This window comes from Dasypus novemcinctus, chromosome 30 (genome assembly GCF_030445035.2).
Source record: "Dasypus novemcinctus isolate mDasNov1 chromosome 30, mDasNov1.1.hap2, whole genome shotgun sequence".
In the NCBI taxonomy this organism is placed as follows: domain Eukaryota; kingdom Metazoa; phylum Chordata; class Mammalia; order Cingulata; family Dasypodidae; genus Dasypus; species Dasypus novemcinctus.
In genome coordinates, this window is record NC_080702.1 from 41,237,295 (window position 1) to 41,250,144 (window position 12,850).

The 12,850-nt window shown below is 35.8% G+C and overlaps 1 protein-coding gene across 1 annotated transcript in view; it reads right to left on the reverse strand.

The window, feature by feature from the left end:
- Positions 1–12,850, reverse strand: part of LOC101417236 (olfactory receptor 7A17-like) — a 69,720-nt gene that overhangs the window by 55,015 nt on the left and 1,855 nt on the right. The window lies entirely within an intron of this gene.

Here is a 12,850-nt window from a genome sequence, read left to right on the forward strand (position 1 = left end):
ATACTGTTCAGAAACAGAGAAATGGGAGGAAAAAGAAAAAATATATAATGAGATCAGGACATCCCTGAGTAAATGTGAGGAAGAAAGTGCCTCCTTGTTCCCGACAGCTGACCAATCTCTTTGAAAGCTACCTTGATCCACCGAAACAATAATAGAAGAGCAAAAATGCCATTTATCTTAAAGACAATGGAATGATTTCTTTATACCACCAAGACAAGTTACAGAAATTGAACAGCCCAAGGGTAAAATGAGCAGAGGAATTAAAACAACAACGCAAAGCCGAACAAACTAAAAAGGAGCGACAAAATGTATTAAAAATTTTGGGGGATTTTTATATGAAGGAATAGTAGAATTATTAACTTTTTAATCCTTTTTATACATCTCTATATGTTTACCATTTAACAATTTTAAGTTTAATTAGCTTGTTTTTAACGTCACTTAAAACTTAGCTTAACAGTTCTAGTAAATTACATCTAAATTTGAAAAAAAAAATATTGTTAGAGGGAGAAATTAAGACATTCTGAGAGAAACAAAAGCTGAGGGATTTTGTCACTACTAAACCAGTCCTATTAGGAAGTTCTGCAAGTAAAAAAGAAATTATACACAGTCAATTGTTTAAAGCCCCATGAAGATATAAATTTATATGTGTAAATACTATTTAAACACACAAATATAAATACATATATATATATCAGAGTGCATCAAACATAGCACAGGCACATAAAAATATTTCAGGAATCTGCTCATTCATGTATGTTACGGGGATATTTGTGTGCGCAAAGCCTCATTGTGGATCAAAAAGTTGTAAAAATGTGTCTTACTCTCAGAAATGGACAAATATTTTTGGGAGCCATTGGACTAAAGACAAAATTGATTTTTAAAAGGCAGGTCCCTGCTAATGGGGAAAACACAGTATGAAGGGGGAATAAAAGGAAAGACAGAGGTTGAGAGTGAGAACCCGTAGTCAGTGAGGGAGTGATGAGTCAAGGGCCGTGTATAGAGCATCTATTCTCACTGCACCTGCCTTTTCATGGTCGCCACATCACCCCCTGATCTGCCTTTTATGCTTGCACTTGTCCTGTATTTATAGGACTACATTGATATTTTTATGGTCTGATGGTGTGTGCAGCAGTTCTCTTTCTTGCTTTCCTTAGGTAGAACTATTTTCTTTTTTGTCTTTGGGCCTTTGGTCTGATGTCTTTTTGGAAAATCCACTGGACACACTCAAATCCTGGTTCTGGTCCTTGTGCAATATACAAAAACCATCCCAAAGCACAAAATATATACTCCTTAAGATCTCACGACCTCCATTCTTTTACCCCAATTAATTGTCTTCAAATGTTGTGTCCCTAAAAAAATCATGTGACACATGCACTCATTTTATTGTACTCTAAATTCTTCAGGAAAAGGTCAGATTCAAATGAACAGAAACTTCACCTGTATTTTCACAGAGATGGAAATTTCAGCACATGAACAAAGAAAGCACATTTTAAGAAAATTGAAAGTTAAAAAATTAAAGTAATTAAATTAAATTAAATTAAAACAGTTAAATATGCTGGATTCAAAGCAACTGTATTAAACAATAGAATGGAAAATGTAAAACTAACACCAGAAAGAAAACACATAATATAACAGTAATCTATTGACATTAACATGGTTCACTAATTCAAAATTAAATTGGCAAAGACCTGAGAATGAAAGAATATTAAAATATAGACATCTCAAATACAAGGACTAATAATTATCAAAAGTTATATATTAAACTGTATAAATAGTGATTCATATATTCTCAAGGAAAAATTAGAGGTGACATTTACTTGAATGAAAAATAAGAATGCTTTTCAACCGATGACATAGTCGCTACTACCACAAAAGGAAAAACGGAACAATGAGATAACAACATGGTATTGTATGAAAAAAGATGATTTATTAAAACACAAAAGATTCAGAAAATTTTTCTATGTTCGGAAAAAAAATGGGGGAATTACAATATGTAGCACTGATTGACTAGATCAAGGAAAATTATCTTTGACCCATTTCCCATAAATACATCTATATAAACAGAAAATAATTAAATGAAAAAGCAATGTTGGTGGGAAAATTTAATTTTTCTTTGAACCAATCAATTAGAAAAAATTAAAACACTGTTTAAACAACTGGAATGGAGAGAAAAACAGAGCAAGCAAATGGCTACCAGAGACAAAATTCATATTCAGTCTCAGATGTAAGGAAATTATTTTAATATTCTATGCTATAGTATTCCCCCATCCCTTATTAAATAAAAAAAAATGCTTCTTTCATGAGAATAGCCAACATGAGAGAGCTGGCGAGTATGCAAAAAAGTATATGAACCATGTTCCATGGTGATATTTATATCTATTATCTTGATATTTCTCATCAATGCAAAACATACTGAAATATACACTATTTTTAAAGTAGAAAATACTTTATTTTTGATGTGACTTCCTCAATTGATAATACCACTTATTCCTCTTAATAGCAAAATCCTTGGAAATATATTCTGCTTTTCCTAGAAGTGCTTTCATCTTCCCTTTGCTGCCTTTAATTGGTCTTCTCTCCCCATCACCAATTTTCAAAAATGACCTATGCGTTTCTCAGTTCAGTGCTGTTTATTGTTTACATAATAGGTAAAATATTAATTTATTAGTCAAGTAAGAAAACTAGCATTGGTATCTTGTGCTTCTGGACTAGGTTTGGCATGCCCTCAGATAACCTCAGGTAAAAGTTCTTGGCTTCTGTTCCCTCTGAACCTTTCCTGCATTATCCACTGGACTCTGCTACTCACCTGTGTGCCATTCCTGAGAATGAAGACACTGCACGAAAGTGTGAATCCCTCCCAAGAGGTTGATTATGCACACTTTAGCTCTATCCCCAGTCAAGACAGCAGGAAGGAGTCAGGCTTTAGTCTGCAAACTAGAAACCTGGGAAACAATATCACATTCAGCCAAAAGCTGTAGAATGAGTGACAGTAGAGGAGACTTTTACAGCTTTCCTTTTGCTGCTCATTAGCACAAGTCCCTCTCTCCCTCATTAGCATATTTCCTTCTTACTTCATCTCCTGAACTATCATTTCCCATTGGGACACTGGTCAGTAGAGAATTAAAAGTGTTCCTTCTGACTCTGTTTCCAAGAGACCAGGTTGCAATTAGGTGAAATAAACTTTTTTTACTCCCTGTTTATGCATTCTTCTGCCTTGTATACTCATGCATCTTTCCCATCCTTCAATTCAAAGTTTTACCATGTCTCCAACTATGATGCTATCCTCATTACAGACTTGGGTCTCCAAGTATTTACTTGAGATGAAGATAAAACCCCTAATTTTCTCTCCAAAACATTGCTCTTCCCTCTTCAACAAGGTGAAAAACTTGGCTCCTTGTTTAAGAAATCATAGACAGTTCACCCCTTGGATCTTTAATGAGTTTGCCCAATCATGGTTATGACACTAGTTAATAGCTGTAATTTATCTCTTCATTTATAAGATATTTGTCAATTATTAGGATGCTGCAAAAGGAATTGTGGTACTGGACCATGAATTTTAAATCATGATAAATAGACTCAAACACATCTTATCAAAATAGGAATCATTACAATCAACACAGTTTTGCCAATGAAAACCTTTGTTTATTCCTGTAACATAAAAATCCATACTTCAGGATTCAATGAGCTCTTGGAAAGTATTTTCTTCATCCTGCAGCTGGTGGAAGTGTTTCTCTGCCAAAAGTCTAGATGTTTGAAGAAGTGGTAGTTAGTTGGTGAGAGGACAGGTGAATATGGCACATGAGGCAAACCTCATAACCCAATTTGTTCAACTTTTCAAGCGTTGGTTGTGCATTCTGATACCAGGTATTGTTGTGGAGAAGAATTGGGCTCTTTCTGGTAACCAATGCCAGCTGCAGGTGTTGCAGACTTTGGTGCATCTCATCAATTTGCTGAGCATACTTCTCAGATGTAATGGTTTTTCCAGGATTCAGAAAGCTATGGTGGATCAGCTAGCAGCAGACCATCAAACAGGGACCATGAACTTTATTTGGTGAGTTTGGCTTTGGTAAATTCTTTGCAGTTTTTCAGTCCAAATCTGAGTGGTCACTGCCAGTTGTCATATAAAATCCACTTTTCATCACACATCACAATCTCAAAAAGAAATGGTTTGTTGTTCTTGCATAGAATAAGAGAAGATAACACTTGAAAACAAGGGTTTAAAAAAAAAATTGGTCAGCCCATGAGACACCCTCTTATTGATGTTTTTCACCATTCCAATTTGCTTCAAATGCTGAATGACTGTAGAATGGTGGATGTTGATTTCTTCAGCAACTTCTTGTGTAGATTAAAAGGGTCAACTTTGATGATTGCTCTCAATTTTCATTGTCAAAATCAGATGGTCAGCCACTATGCTCCACATCTTCAAGGCTCTTGTCTCCTTTGCAAAACTTCTTGAACCATCACTGCATTGTATTGTAAATTTGTTAGCATTTCTTGGCCAAATGGGTCATTCAGGTTGCAAGTTGTCTCTGCTGTTTACCACCCATTTTGAACTCAAATAAGAAAACCATTTGACTTTGCTTTTTGTCTAACATAATTTCCATCATCTAAAATAAATATAAAATGAACAGCAAGTAATAGGTGATTAGAAATATATATATATAAAGAGAGAAATGCACATCAAAATGATGTAAAATCTAACCACAGTTATTTAAAATGTATTCCAATATCAAACAATAAGTTTCAACAATGCAAAACCACAATTACTTTTGCAACAACCTAATAAAATAGCAAATTTCTATTATGCACTATTACCAGAGCTAAGCACATTTATAGGGATTGTCTCACAGAATTTTGCAGAAGTCAGTTCTCTGAGATCAGTTCTGTATTCTTATTAACCTAATTCTACATTTACAGAAATGAGTGGTGTACCTAAACTTATAAATCCAGTAAAGACTGAGATACTGACAGGAACTCTTTCAAGACGTTTCAACTTCTCAAATCTTGGCCATTGTTTCTCAACCATGGGTGATTTTTCCCCTGCCAGGGGATATTTGGCAATGCTTGGAGACAATTATGAGATATCAAGAGGCAAATGAGTGGTAATATTGTCATCTGTTGGCAGACACCGGGCATGTTTGTAAAAATTCTACAATACCCAGGATAGCACCCATTACAGGGATTCTTCCAGTGCAAAGTATCAACATGCAAATGCCGAGAACCGCTCTAGACCAGAACATCTCCAAACTCAATATGTACATAAATCTCCAAAGGATCAAATGCAGACTCTGATTAGTCAGGCCTCAGATGGTCCAAGAGTTTCTGCATCTCAAACAATCCATGTTGGTGTTGATGGATGATATACTTCAATAAATTTTAAAACATTGTGATTTTTCTTGTATGAATTGATGTATTTTTACTTTTGTCTTTATGTTTAAGGGAACATTAGAACATATAAATGTGACATTAAAATAATGGGGATTCCCATATACCCCCACCACCTACCCCCCCCCGACATTTTCCCTAATTAACATATTTCATTAGTGTGGAATATTTGTTCCAATTACTGAACATGTATTGAAACATTGCTACTAAGTATGGTCTATAGTTTACATTATATATAAATTATACATACTTTGCTCTGCACATTTTTGTAGGATTTGACAAAATGTACATTAGCTTGTATCTGTCAATGCAGTATCACACAGTATGATTCCAATATATCTAAAATGCTACACGTTACACTTGTTGTTCTCTCTCCCACCCCGTCATAAACTCTGGTGACCATTTTCTTTATATCAATGTTCCAAATTCTTCTGACACGAAAATCATAATAAGTCTACCTTTGTCCATAATTACATTATCCCCTTGTAGATGTTTGCATGGTGTAGCAGTTTGGCATTGTTTATGCATTCCAAAACTTTATCATGGATTAGGTTTGTAAACTGGTCTGTTCTCTGGGCATGTTCCCCTTTGATTGTATTATGTTCAGAGGTATCACTTTTGCTTGATTAAATTATGATCAAGGCTTTGACTAAACCACATCTATAGGACATTGAGACCTCACCCCTTTGTGGGCAGGGATTCTCAGAGAAAACTACACAACAGAGGAGAGAGTTTGAAATTTTTATTTTGGAGCCCTGGGAAGTAAATTCACAGGAGAAGAACACAGAGGGATAGAGATGTCTCCATATACATGGTAGAGGCCCCAGGAAGAAAGAGAGCATTATAGTCTACAGCTGGCCTTGTGAAGAGAACAGAGGCGCTGAGTCCAGAGAGGAAAGAGCCCCAGGAGTCCGACAAGACTTCCATGAGCTGAAATCTTGCAGATGTCAGCAGCCATATTGCTCCATCATGTAATAACAGATTTTGATGAAGGAAGTCATTTATTATTTTTTTTGGCATTGAATCTGCAAACTTCTGCTTTAAGTAAATACAATTTATAAAAACCAGACAATGATTTCTGGTATTTTGTATCAACACCCTTTTGGTTGACTAACAGAGATGGTGGTGCCCACACTGATTCTGATTGAAAGGGGCCTTAGATCCCCATTGGGCAGATGGAAGGAACAGTATTGCTTGCAATTATAGATACTCTCTGCTTCTGTGGATAGTCATTGCCTATTATCCTTTTTTAAATTTTTTTAATTTTAATTTTTTTGTTCTTTTTTTTTTCAAATTCTACTCAATTTATTTGTTTTTTAAAAAATATTCCATTCAAAAAATATGAGGTCCCCATTCACCCCCACCACCCCCACCCCACCACTCCTCCCACCACTCCCCCCACAGTAACACTCTCCCCCATCATCATGACATCCATTGCATCTGGTGAGTACATCTCTGGGCATCGCTGCACCCCATGGCCTGTGGTCCCCACCATAGCCCACACTCTCCCATGTTCCTTCCAGTGGGCCATATTATCATCCTTTTGTTAGCTGTCTGGATGCATCTGATGAACTGGGAGAGGTATTGGTTGCAACCTTCTGAGTTTCAGCTCTCACCCAGTATGTGAATAGCGAGAAAGTCTCTGAGACCTGTATTTAATAGCATAGTGCAAACTATAAGTTCAAATAAAAGGGGTAGGAAAACCATGTGTAAGAAAATTACAAATGAATTTAACTATGATACATTGGGGGATAAGGGTTATCATGTACTATAATGAAAAACTTACCTATGGGATGCTGATTTCATGGGGTTTTCTACCCTTTCTAATGTGTCTAGATGTATCTGGGTCCCCAGGAGCACCTGCATTTTAGGCAGTGTTAACAGTGGCAATCAGTGAGATCCTACTGAGATGTGCATAATCATATCCTCTGGAATTACCTGCTGATTTTTTTTAACATCTCTTAGTCCTAAAAAGTCTTTTGCATTTTATATTTCTCCTCTTTGTTCTAGATTTTCCTACAAATGCATTGATAGTTGGATCTTGGTAATAATAATCACTCAGGGCCAGGAAAATTGATCTGCATGAGGAAAATTTCATACATTATGACTCTGATCTTTAAATGATCACTAAAATCTTTGTAACAGTGGTGGAGGTGAAATGGATGTCACAAAGTGATAAGTTGGAGAAGAAGAAGTACATGGTTGTGTGAAGATAGGAGTCAGTGATGGTGGTCAGTATCATGAAAGGTTCCCAAAAATGGTGGTCTCCTTTATGAACAGAAAGAGGTGAAAGAGAAAGGACAGAAAGGACAGCAATTCTGGTTCCTCTGAAAATACTCACTGAAGAATTCTGAAATTCTTGACTCATTATTTCCTTGTCCCAAATTTTTTTATGTGACTATCCAAAAAAAAAAAAAAAAAAAAGAACATGACCACTTTTCAAAAAACAACAAAAATGATGTAAGTAATTTAGCTATATTAAATATTATGAAGTACAGAATTTTTAAAGTTGGTTATATTTATCAAATCTAATCTAAACAGATCGTGCCATCTCTAAATAGTTAATGCTTTGTGATTTCAAATAATTCCTAAACTGTCACGCATTGTAGGGTTTTAGTGGAAATTCATTTACTTCTTTGTGGAATGAATAGTCATTCCTAATTCTCTGAGGACACTGAATAGGCAATGGTAATGTGCTGAAATCAAAATTTACCTGCAATTTGATGGTGGAGAAATAAATTAAGCAAATAAAATCACACCCATATAATATATCTCATCATGACACCTGTTAAGAAGGAATGAAAACAGGAAAATTGAGTGCTTTAAAGGAGGCACAGGCATAATCAATATGCAGGCAAGGCCGGTAGATGGGGAAACATTTAATAGGAACCTCAAGGCATAGAATGCAGGGTTCCACATGGTATCAGATGTTTATGACCAGAAAATCAATGGTCCGGTCAAAAGCTCTATTCAATGGACTTCATTGGATGCCAATAAGTAAGGCAGAGTAGCAGAGCATGAATAAAAGGGAGTGGGATGAGAGATGGTGTGAGAGAAGTTTAAGAAAAAGATGTTTCCCAATGATTAAACTTCAAGACATAGGGAGCTCCTTATGTACATGCTATGATTTTTGCACTTTATTAAGTTGGTTGCAAGGATGTATTAGTCAGGGTTTTCCAGTGAAATTAAACTAGCAGGATGGATATATATATATATATATCAGGAGATATATAGATAGACAGACAGATAGAATATATGTGTATATATATATGTTTAAATATCAACTGATTTTTCAAAAGACGTGGCTTATGAGAGCATGTAGATTGGTGAGTGCAAATTCCATAGGGAATACAAAAAGGAATTACACACTCAGTGAAATTAACATTGAATTCTCCCACAGAAGCAGCATAATGGAAACTCCAATGAAAGTGATGGTCATATTCCCAGGAGAGGATGAATACCAGAAATCGAAATACAAATTCTTCATTCTGACTAATGAAATACTCAGTGTTCCCTTTAAGACTCCAACTGTCTGGTTGGGAGATGATTATCATCAGTGAAGACAATCTCCATTGCTGATTATAGAAGCAATCTCCCAAATAAAATCAACTGAATATTGATTTATATCCACCAATGAAACACCTTCATTGTAACAATTAGGCCAAAGATTTCTTGACCAAAGAACTGGATACAATATAAAGCTAAGTTGAAAAATAAAATAACATCACAATCCAAAAGTAGTAAATTGGTCATCCCTACACATTCCCTTAAATGATATTTATTTATTTAAGATTTATTTTTATTTATTTCTCTCCCCTTCCCCCCACCCCACCCCAGATGTCTGCTCTCTGTGTCCGTTTGCTGCATGTTCTTCTCTTGCCTGCTTTTGCTGTTGTCAGCAGTACGGGAATCTGTGTCTCTTTCTGTTGCATCATCTTGCTGCATCAGCTCTGTGTGTGTGTGGCGCCATTTCTGGGCAGGCTGAACTTTCTTTTGTGCTGGGTGGCTCTCCTTATGGGGCAAACTCCTTGCACATGGGGCTCCCCTATGCTGGGGACACCCCTCCGTGACAGGGCACTCCTTGCACACATCAGCACTGCACGTGGGCCAGCTCCACATCGGTTAAGTAGGCCCAGGGCTTGAACCGCAGACCTCCCATGTGGTAGACATGCCCTATCCATTGGGCCAAGTCTGCTTCCCTTAAACGATATTTAATTTCTAAACTAAGTCAATAACATAGGCATACTTTCACCTGACATAATTCAAACTCCCTGCATACTACTGGAAATGCACTGATGCCCCCCAAAAAGAATGCAAGTCTATAGGCAATATTAATTATTATCCATCATATCTAATAATTTAAGTAGTATAACATAAAATTGAAACAATTTATTTTATATGACATAAGAATAAGGGAGGAGAAAAAGCAAAGCTATTCCCTTTATATATTTAAGGAAAGAATCTTAACAAAGTGGAAGAAATAACTATTCCACTCCTTATTTCTGAAAATGGTTATGTATCCATAGCTGATAATTTAAACTACCCCTCTTCTACCCATCCCATATTCACTATACCATCAGTAAGTTCCTTATCTAGTCATGAATATTTGTCTGTTGTAGTGACCCAATTCTGGACTTCAGAAGATCTGGGTTATTAGTAGTCTGCCTAGATTGGGTTTTTGGAGTTTACCATTGACTTTAATCATGGTGCATGGTAGTATTAAGACATATCCCAGGGGATCTTTGCATTCCAGGCAAACACTTCTTTATTTATAATGCATAGTAGTAGTTGTAGGTCCATTTGAGAGTCAAGATCATTCACTGAAGCCAATACAGATTTTTTTTTTCTTTTGAACCTAAAGCATGAAGAGCTCCATTTGACCCATTGATAATCTTCATTTCTAGGACATTGCTGTGTTTCCTCATGGAAGCACTTCCCTCCTAGGAATAAGACTGATACACCAGGCAAAGCATAAGGCTGAACATACAGAAAGCAAATTTTTTTAATGAATAACTAGGAGTAATAATGAGTGGTCCCATTCTCATTTCCATACCTTGATTCCTGGACCCATGGATACTGCCTATGTGATAAATAGCAAAATAGACTGGATGTTGATTTAGAACGTATACAGCCTCCTTAACAACATTGGCACAGCACTGTAAGATATTGCCACATAGCTACTAGAATAATTGGGTTTCCCAAAGTCCATTCCATTGATTTATCAATCCAGATGCATCAGCAAATGAATTTCATGAGCATGAGCCCATTTCCATATTCCCTTCATTGATAAGTGGGTTTCTTGATTTAAAGCTAAGATGGGTGGGGTGGTGTATCAGTCTGACAAAGGACTGCCAATGAGAAGTACCATAAATCCATTGACTTTTATAAAGGCTACTTATTTTTGGGTAAAAGCTTACATACACAAGGGGTATTTGTCAGTCAAAGTGGTACTGATGCAAGCTATCATAAATAGGTTGGGTTTTATAAAGGGTATTTATTTTTGGTTGAAGTTTATAGTTATCAGGCCAAAAAGCATAAGATACTTCCTTCATCAAAGTCTTTATTTTTTTAAAAAGGTTTATTTTATTTATTTCTCTCACCTTCCCCCCATTTCCTGCTCTCTGTGTCCATTCACTGTGTGTTCTTCTGCATCTGCTTGAATTATCACCAAAGCTTTTTGCTATGTGTTGGAGCAAGATGGCTGCCAGGGTTCAGGCTTCCTGGGTTCCTCCCTTCCCAGGGTTCATTTCTCTCTGGACTCAGCTGTTCTGTTTTCTCCACAAGTTCAGCTATAGACTATGAGGCTATCTAGGCTTTGCCCCTCTCCACAAGGCCAGCTGAAGAGTATCAGGCAACATTTTCTGTCTCTCTTCCTGGGACTTCTGCCATGTGTAAGGAACCATCTCTATTCTTCTGTGTTCTTCTTCTGCATTTTCACTTCCCAGGCTCCAAATCAAAACCCCAGCCTTTAAAACTCTAACTCTTTCCTTTGCTATGCCTTTTATCTGTGACACCGCACCCAACAAAGTTGTGGGGATTCAACACCCTACTGATGTGACCCAAACAAAGCCCTAATCATAATTTAATCATGTCCAGGTACAGAACTAATCCAAATATCTATTTTTGGAATTCACAAACCATATCAAACTGCTTCACAGGGCCATGGAAAATTCAATGCAAAGTAACATAAGATATTCCTTTTCACCAAAGTTAGCTGGTATATTTTCTAATAAGTTGGTGGATGATCTCTGTGGGTCTTGGCCTACTCATACAGGTTTTTTCTTCCTCTTGAGGCTCTATGCACCCAGTTTCTTCACAATCTTATCTGCAGGCTGGAATAGGACTTTTCTCTCACTTCTTTTTTTTTTTTTTTAATAACAGATTGTGCTGTTTCATTTTAATTAAAATAGTGAATTTTTTACCTCAAATTACATTGACTACAAAAACTATTTAAATCCATTTCTTCTGAAAATATTGACTAATAATCTAATATAAAATAAATTCTTAGGGTGTCTTAAAATATGAGTTATTTATTTAAATCACAGCTACAAAGGGGATATGTGTCCATCATTAAAACTATTTAATGATTTTTATTTTTATCTTTATAACTGTAATTTTTTATCATATTTGCTACAAGGTACATATACAAAATCAGTGCAATAATGTTTCTAGCATATGCTCATTTGGATTATTTTATTTAATTCATTATTTTGGTACTTTCTGGAATTTTTAAAAGATATTTAGATTACACAAATGTCACATAAAATGATAGGAAATTGACAAATGCCCCACTGGACACACTTCCAACAATTTCCACTGGTAATATGGCAATGCCCAGGATGCATCTATCAATTGCAATGAATGTGCTACACTAATGGAGAGTGTTGTTTATGTGGGAGGGTATGGAAGGTATGTGGTGTGGGGCACATAGAAATCCCTATATTTTCTGTGTAACATTTATGTACTCTTTTAAAAAATGAAAAAAAAATCTATATATGGTCCAAAATATAAATCATTAGGTAAACCACTGATGAGGGTTGGTAGCTATGTTTCAATATGTGTACAAGTTATTATAAACATACCATCCACATACAAAGTATTGTTAATAGGGGAAGGGGGAGAAGGGGGAGGATTTTGCTTATATAGGAGTCCCCTATACCCCTATATTTGGTATGCAATTTTCTGTGATCCAAAACTTGTTTGAGGGCAGGATGAAAAAAGTAAGCCACTCAGGCAATAAACAGAAGAAATTTCACTGTACATATAGGACTATAGATCTTACAGTAATGAAGGCAAAATTTCAAAAACATAATATTTTTCATTAATTTTTATTATTACAAATTTTTATTTTTATTCCCATTTTTACATTTTTTGTATTTTAGTTCTTATTTTTAAAATGCTCATTATTATTTCATTTTCCTATCAATGTATTTGGGTATTTTATTGGCTTCATTTTTGAAGGAGT